The sequence below is a fragment of the Gracilinanus agilis genome, chromosome 1, assembly GCF_016433145.1.
Source record: "Gracilinanus agilis isolate LMUSP501 chromosome 1, AgileGrace, whole genome shotgun sequence".
Taxonomy (NCBI): domain Eukaryota; kingdom Metazoa; phylum Chordata; class Mammalia; order Didelphimorphia; family Didelphidae; genus Gracilinanus; species Gracilinanus agilis.
The window spans coordinates 149,433,764-149,440,474 of NC_058130.1; positions in this window are offsets into that span (position 1 = coordinate 149,433,764).

Sequence of the window (6,711 nt, forward strand, 5' to 3'; positions counted from 1 at the left end):
ATATATATATATATATACACACACACACACATATAAAATCAAAACCTCCTGAAATTTATCATTGGATTGTTTAGGGATTTGAGGACTTCAGATTAGGGAAAGCAATTTTGCATTAAAGTTATGAGAATGGAAAGCAGATTGTAGGGTTTTAGAAGTGAGTGGGCACTCAAGAAATGACAAATTTTAGATTCTGCTTTTCAGAAGTTTGACAATGTGGAGAAATAGAACAGTAGATTGAGGAGGGTATCCTGGAAAGTTTTTTTCTTTCGTTGTCAAATATTGACATGAAGTTTTTTTGAAGACAGTTGGGAAGGAGTCCCTACAGTGGATGATACTGAAGATGCATCAGGAAAAGGGTATTGAATGAGGGAGTAAAGACCTAGAGGAAATGAGATGAAGGGCATAGCCAGGGGAGTTTGGGATTGTGAAAAACAAAAATTTTCTCTCCCTGAGAATGTACTGAGGAGATGAGAGAAGAGGACAAAGGAAAGTTTTAGAATAGAGAGAGTTGAAGCAGCTCAGATCAGTATAAATTGATTTGTCAAGTAGGATAGAAAGCATTACCTACTGAGAGGGAAGGAGGGTAGACCTGGAACCTTGATTTAAGAAGAGAAATTTTACCTCATCTTCTGCAGAGAATGAGATATGAAGTAAATCAGAGATGAATAAAATCCTAGATGGCATTCTGTCAGACAAAGAGTTAGATTTCTATAATTCAGTAATATGGCAAAATATTGCCAGTCAACATAGTTTTCGAACTTTTAAGTGGTTATATTGTGTGAAGAGGAACTCTACCTTTCTAGTTCTTCTTTCCATGTCTGTTCTAGCTATTTCTCTGGGAAAGTTTCAGAGGCTCAACTAATGGATCTGTATGCCAATTTGTCCTTCTTCCACAATGTTCTGAGGGACTCTGTAATCCCTGATGTAATTTAAAGTTGTAAAGAAGAACTGTGTGGGATTTAACAAGTTTCAGAACGTTTGGGAATAATATTCTAATGATCTGTTTACACTAAGCTTACTAGGATTTTCTGTGCTCTGGATGTCATAATTATGATTTTTCCCAGGTCTCTCTTATCTTTGTATTACATTTTGATTACACAGAATTTATACCAGTAATGCAAAGATGGCTCAAAATAAGGAAAACTAGCAACATAATAGGTAATGTCAATAACAAAAATAATAAAAATCACATAACATCAATATATGCAGAAAAATCTTTGACAAAATTCAGCGCTCATTCCTATTAAAAACAGAGGAAATCATAGGTTCAATGGATTTTTTCTTTAAATGATACAAACCATCAGCAAATATTATTTGTAGTGGGAAGAAGTTAGAAGCTTTTCCAATAAGATCAGAAGTGAAACAAGCATGCTAATTATCATTAAAGTAATTTAACATAATATTAGAAATGCCAGTAATAGCAATATAAGAAGAAAAATAAATTGAAAGAATAAAAATGGGCAAATAGGTAATAAAACTATCTTTGTAGATGAAGTGATGGTATACATGGAAAATTCTAGACTCAACTAAAAAATTAGTTGAAACTATTAATAATTTTAGTAAAACAGCAGGATATTGAATAAATCCGCAGAAATCATCAGCATTTTTACATATTACTAAGTCCTTCAAGAAGAGATAGAAAGGGATATTTCATTTAAAGTAGCCACAGATAGAATAAAATACCTGGGAGTATGTCTGCCAAACAAACCCAGGAACTACATGAACATTATTATAAAATAATTTTTATACAAAGTCAGATCTAAACAATTGGAGAAAGAGTAATTGCTGATGGGTAGAATGGATATAATTAAAATGACAATCTTACCTAAATTTATGTACTTATTCAATACCATCCTAATTAAATTACCAAAAATATTTTTATTGAATTGGAAAAATAATAACAAAAATTAAGAATATTAAAAGAATTAATGAAAAAATGTAATTGAAGGAATTCTAGCAACACCAGATTTGAAATTGTATGATAAAGCAGTAATTATCAAAACTCTCTGGTACTGACTAAAAAATAGAAAGGTAGATCAGTAGAACAGAACAGACATATAACAAATAGCAAAGGATTATAGTAGTTTTGTATTTAACAAAAACATAGTTCTTGGTTTTAGGAATAAGAAATCATTCTTTGGTGAAAATTGCTGGGACAACTGGAAGCTAATTTGACAGAAACTTTATACCCCTTACTAAGATAAGCTTAAAATGGGTATGTGATCTAGACCTAAAAGGAGATATCATAAATAAGTTAGAAGAACAGGGAACATTCTACCTATCAGATTTATGGGTAAGAGAGGAATTTATGAGTCAACAAAATATGTGAAATATAAAATGGATAATTTTGAGTACATTAAATTGAAAAGGTTTTGTACAAATAAAATAAATGCTGCCAAGACTGAAAGGTAAGCAAAAATTTTGTAAAAATTCATATAGAGAGCCTCTCAGGTAGAGGCCTCATATCTAAAATATATAGAAAATTTTGTCAAATTTATAATAATAAAAGTCATCCCTCAACTGATAAATGACAAAAGATATGAATGGACAACTTTCATATGAAGAAATCAAAGCCATATATAGGTATATGAAAAAATCCTCTAAATCACTACTGATTAGGTAAATGAAAAACAAAACAACTCTGAAATATCACCTCACACCCATCAGACTGGCTAAAATGACAGAAGGGCAAATTGACAATTGTTAGAGGGGATGTAGAAATGATCATTTTATTTGGTTCTGTAAAGTTTGGAATTTAAAATTTGAAAAATGGTTCAATTACTGGATCTGTATGTCAGTTTGTCTCTTCTCTCTAGTGTTCTTAGGGGCATTTTGTAATCCCCAAAGTAATTTAAAGTTGTAGGGAAGAACTATGTGGGATTTAACAACTTCAGAATATTTGGGAATAATATTCTAATGATCTAATTACACTAAGTTTATTAGGTTTTTCTAAGTCTAACCTTTCCACCTATGCTTTTGATGTCAGTTTTTTTCATTCCTCCCTTATCCTTACTTCATTAAGTATTACAATTCCTTTCCAACTCTCCCCTTCAATTGGTTCTTCGTCTACACAAAAAATGTTAACATCTCCTCTATGGTATATAAAGCTTTAATTTTATTATGCTACTAAGCTATTGTTATTATTATTATTACTAATTTTTTCTCATTTATTGCCTCCTCCCTTATATTACTTCTCTTCTTAGCACCACCCTTCTTATTCCTCTCCTGTTTCTCTATAGGGTCTTTTAAATCACCCCCACACCCAATTTCTCCCAAAGTTATATTACTATCCCACCCACTATCCCCTTTCTTATTCCCTCTCTACTTCTCTATAGGGTAAGATAGATTTCTATACCCAAATGAATCTGGCTGTTCTTCCCTCTCTGGGCCAATTCCAATGAGAGTAAGGTTTAAGAATTACCTGTTACCACTCTCATTCTCCCCTCCACTGTAATAGTATTCCCAACCCTGCAATTCTTTATGTGATATAATTTACCACATTTTACTCTTCTCTTCCCATTTCTCTTAGCACAATACTCTTTTTCACCCTTAGTTTTTTTACATATTATCCTAAAGAGCTTATAAGATACCACATGCTCTGTCTATGTATATTTCTTCTAACTACTATGGTAATGATAACAATTTTTAAGAGTTACAAATATTATCTTTCCATATAGGAATATAAACAATTTGAACTTATTGAAGCCCTTACTTTTTTCTCTTTCTTATTTGCTTTTTTGTGATTCTCTTGAATTTTGTATTTGGACATCAAAATTTCAGTTTATTCTTTTCTTCAGGAAATCTTAAAAATCTTCTATTTTATTAAATGATTATATTTTCTCCTAAAAGAATATAGTCAGTTTTGATGGGTAGTAAATCTAGTTTCCTTGCCTGCTGGAATATTTTATTTCAAAACTTGTGATCCTTCAATGTGGAAGCTGCCAGATCCTGTGTAATTCTGACTAGGGCTACATGATATGTGAATTATTTATTTCTGCCTGCTTGCAGTATTTTCTCCTTGGCCTGGGAGCTAATGAATTTGGCTATAATATTCCAGGGAGTTGTCATTTGGGGATTTGTTGCAGGAGGTGATCTTTGGACTCTTTCAATTTCTATTTTATTACCTTGTTCAAGAATTTGAGAGCCAGGCCTAGAGACATGAGGTCCTAGGTTCAAATCTGGCCTCAGACACTTCCTAGGATGTCTTTATCAGAGAAACTTGCTTTATAAGTTTTCAACTATTGTGATTACTGTATATTTTCTCTCTCCTACTTTTCCATTAGTTTATCCTTTTATTTGTTCCTTTCAACATGTCCATCCTCAAAAATATTTTGATTATGACCATTATCTCTCTCAAAGCACCCACTCTTCTATCAGGCCCCTCTTATTTTATCCCTTTCCCTCCTATTTCTCTGTAGGATAGGAGATTTTAAACCCAACTAAGTGTTTATGTTATTCCTTCTTTGAGTCAATTTTGTTTGGTTTATGTTTAAGGTGTTGTCTGTTAACTCCCATCTTTCCTTCCAATCTAAAAACCTATTTGTGACCATTTTATGTGAGATTATTTATATCATTCTACCTCTTCCTCTTCCCTTCTACTAGCAAATGCTTTTTGATGCTTTAAATTGCCTTCTTAGATATTATCCCATTATTGGCAACTCACATTTCGCTTTGTGTCAATGCATATTCTTTATAACTATCCTAAGAATGAAAAAATTCTTAGTAGTTGCATGTATCATCTTTCCATGGAAGAATGTATACAGTTTGAAATCATTTAACTCCTTATGATTGCTCTTTGCTGTTTACCTTTTTGTGTTTTTCTTGAGTCTCATATTGGAAAGTCAATTTTAAAATTTAGCTCTGGTCTTTTCATTAGAAAACCTGAAAGCCTTTCATTAAATATCTATTTTTCCTCCTGAAGGATATCTCAGTTTTTCTGGGTAAGTGATTCTTTGTTTTAATCCTCTTTTGCCTTCCAGAATTTCATATTCAAAGTCCTCCAACCTTTTAATATAGAAGCTGCAAAATCTTGTTTTATCCTGACTGAGGCTCTGATATTTGGATTGTTTCTTTCTGACTGCTAACTATAAATTCTTCTTAAGCTGGGAGCTCTGGAATTCGACTATAGTATTCCTCAAATGTTGTAGAATAGAGTTAAAATATAAGGTGAACTTTGGACTAGATAATCTCTGATTTTAAGGTTCTACCATTAAACAATCTCCTTTAAATCATTGTCTACTGTTGCATTGTTCAAGAGCAGTTGATATAGAATTCTTTTTCTTCTTTTTTTTTGCTGATCCGTGTTTAGTTAGGTGAGATTTCTCTACTTACTCATCTCTCACTCTTACCTCAAACTGAAAACATTATATAGTAAATATTATTAAATGGGCATTAGAGGATATTTAGAAAAGAAAATAATGACCTCAAAGATTTTATTTGATCAGCATCATTTCATTCATTTCCATGGATTATAGAATTCTTATATTGTGGTATAATTTAAGTTGCATTGCTTGTAACTTAGATATGGTATTTTTAATAAAATTTGCTTTGGTTAGGCAACATCTGGAATATTGTATTAAATATTAGCCACTGCATTTTAGAAAGGAGGTGGATAAATTATGGAATGTGTGAAAGAAAGTGACCATGATGATGAGTGATAAAGAGGTCAAGTCATTTGAGAAAAATTTGAATTCAGTGAGGATTTTAGCCTTGATTAAAATAGTTTTGGAGAGGTTCTAACAGTTTTCAAGTATTTCATGGGGGTGTCATTTAGTAGATCAAGGGAGTTCTTGGAGTGTAAGGACAATATTTTCACACTACTTTCTTTTCATTTCCAATGCTTAGCACACTCTAATGTATAGTAAGTACTTAGTAAATGTTAATTTATTGATGAATGCTTAGACTTAAAGGAACAAAAAATAATGGAAATTGTGAAAACAAGATAATTTCTATTATATTTCTATTTCCTCAAAATTTATATATTAGAGCCATCCATATATGTGATGAATTCACAGCATATAATGAGTTGCTGTAACTGTAGGTTGTGAAGTAAAATTTGACAAATCATTTGTTTTTTCTATGATACACTGGATTTGTAGTTTAGTATGTGATAGACTAGTCATCTTCTGAGATCTCTGCCAACTCTCACTTTATTTGTTTATATAATTCCCATGTAAAATTAGCTCCTGGAGTATAGAAGTCATATTTTTTATTATTTTCTTTTCCCAAGTGCTAGTACGTTGTCCATGATCAATACATGTGTTAACTTAATGCGTATATAAATACAAACCACATTTTTACAAAGAAATAATACGATTTTAACAACTTTCTTTCATAAGCACAAAATTATTAATTAGATATTAATAAGCAATGAATGGAGATTACAAAAGAACTTTCTTAAATAATGACCATATTTTTAATGACTGTATTCTTAAATAATGAGCAATCTGTGTGTCTCCAAATAGGTATGATATTATGAAGATACACACCACAAGCCCACAAAATCAGGAAAAATAGGGCTGGAAAAATTAGCAGGCTCTACTGGTGGAACTTTGCTTCAGAAATGTTGATTCTGTATGAAAAAGAACGAGGATTCCAGGTGGAGTTTGCCAGCAATTCAAACACTACTTATATCAGGGACAGTGGTATCGGGTTTTAATATAGAGAATGAAGCCCCCCCCCCAATTAGAAACCAATAGTCAGTGTCATGGT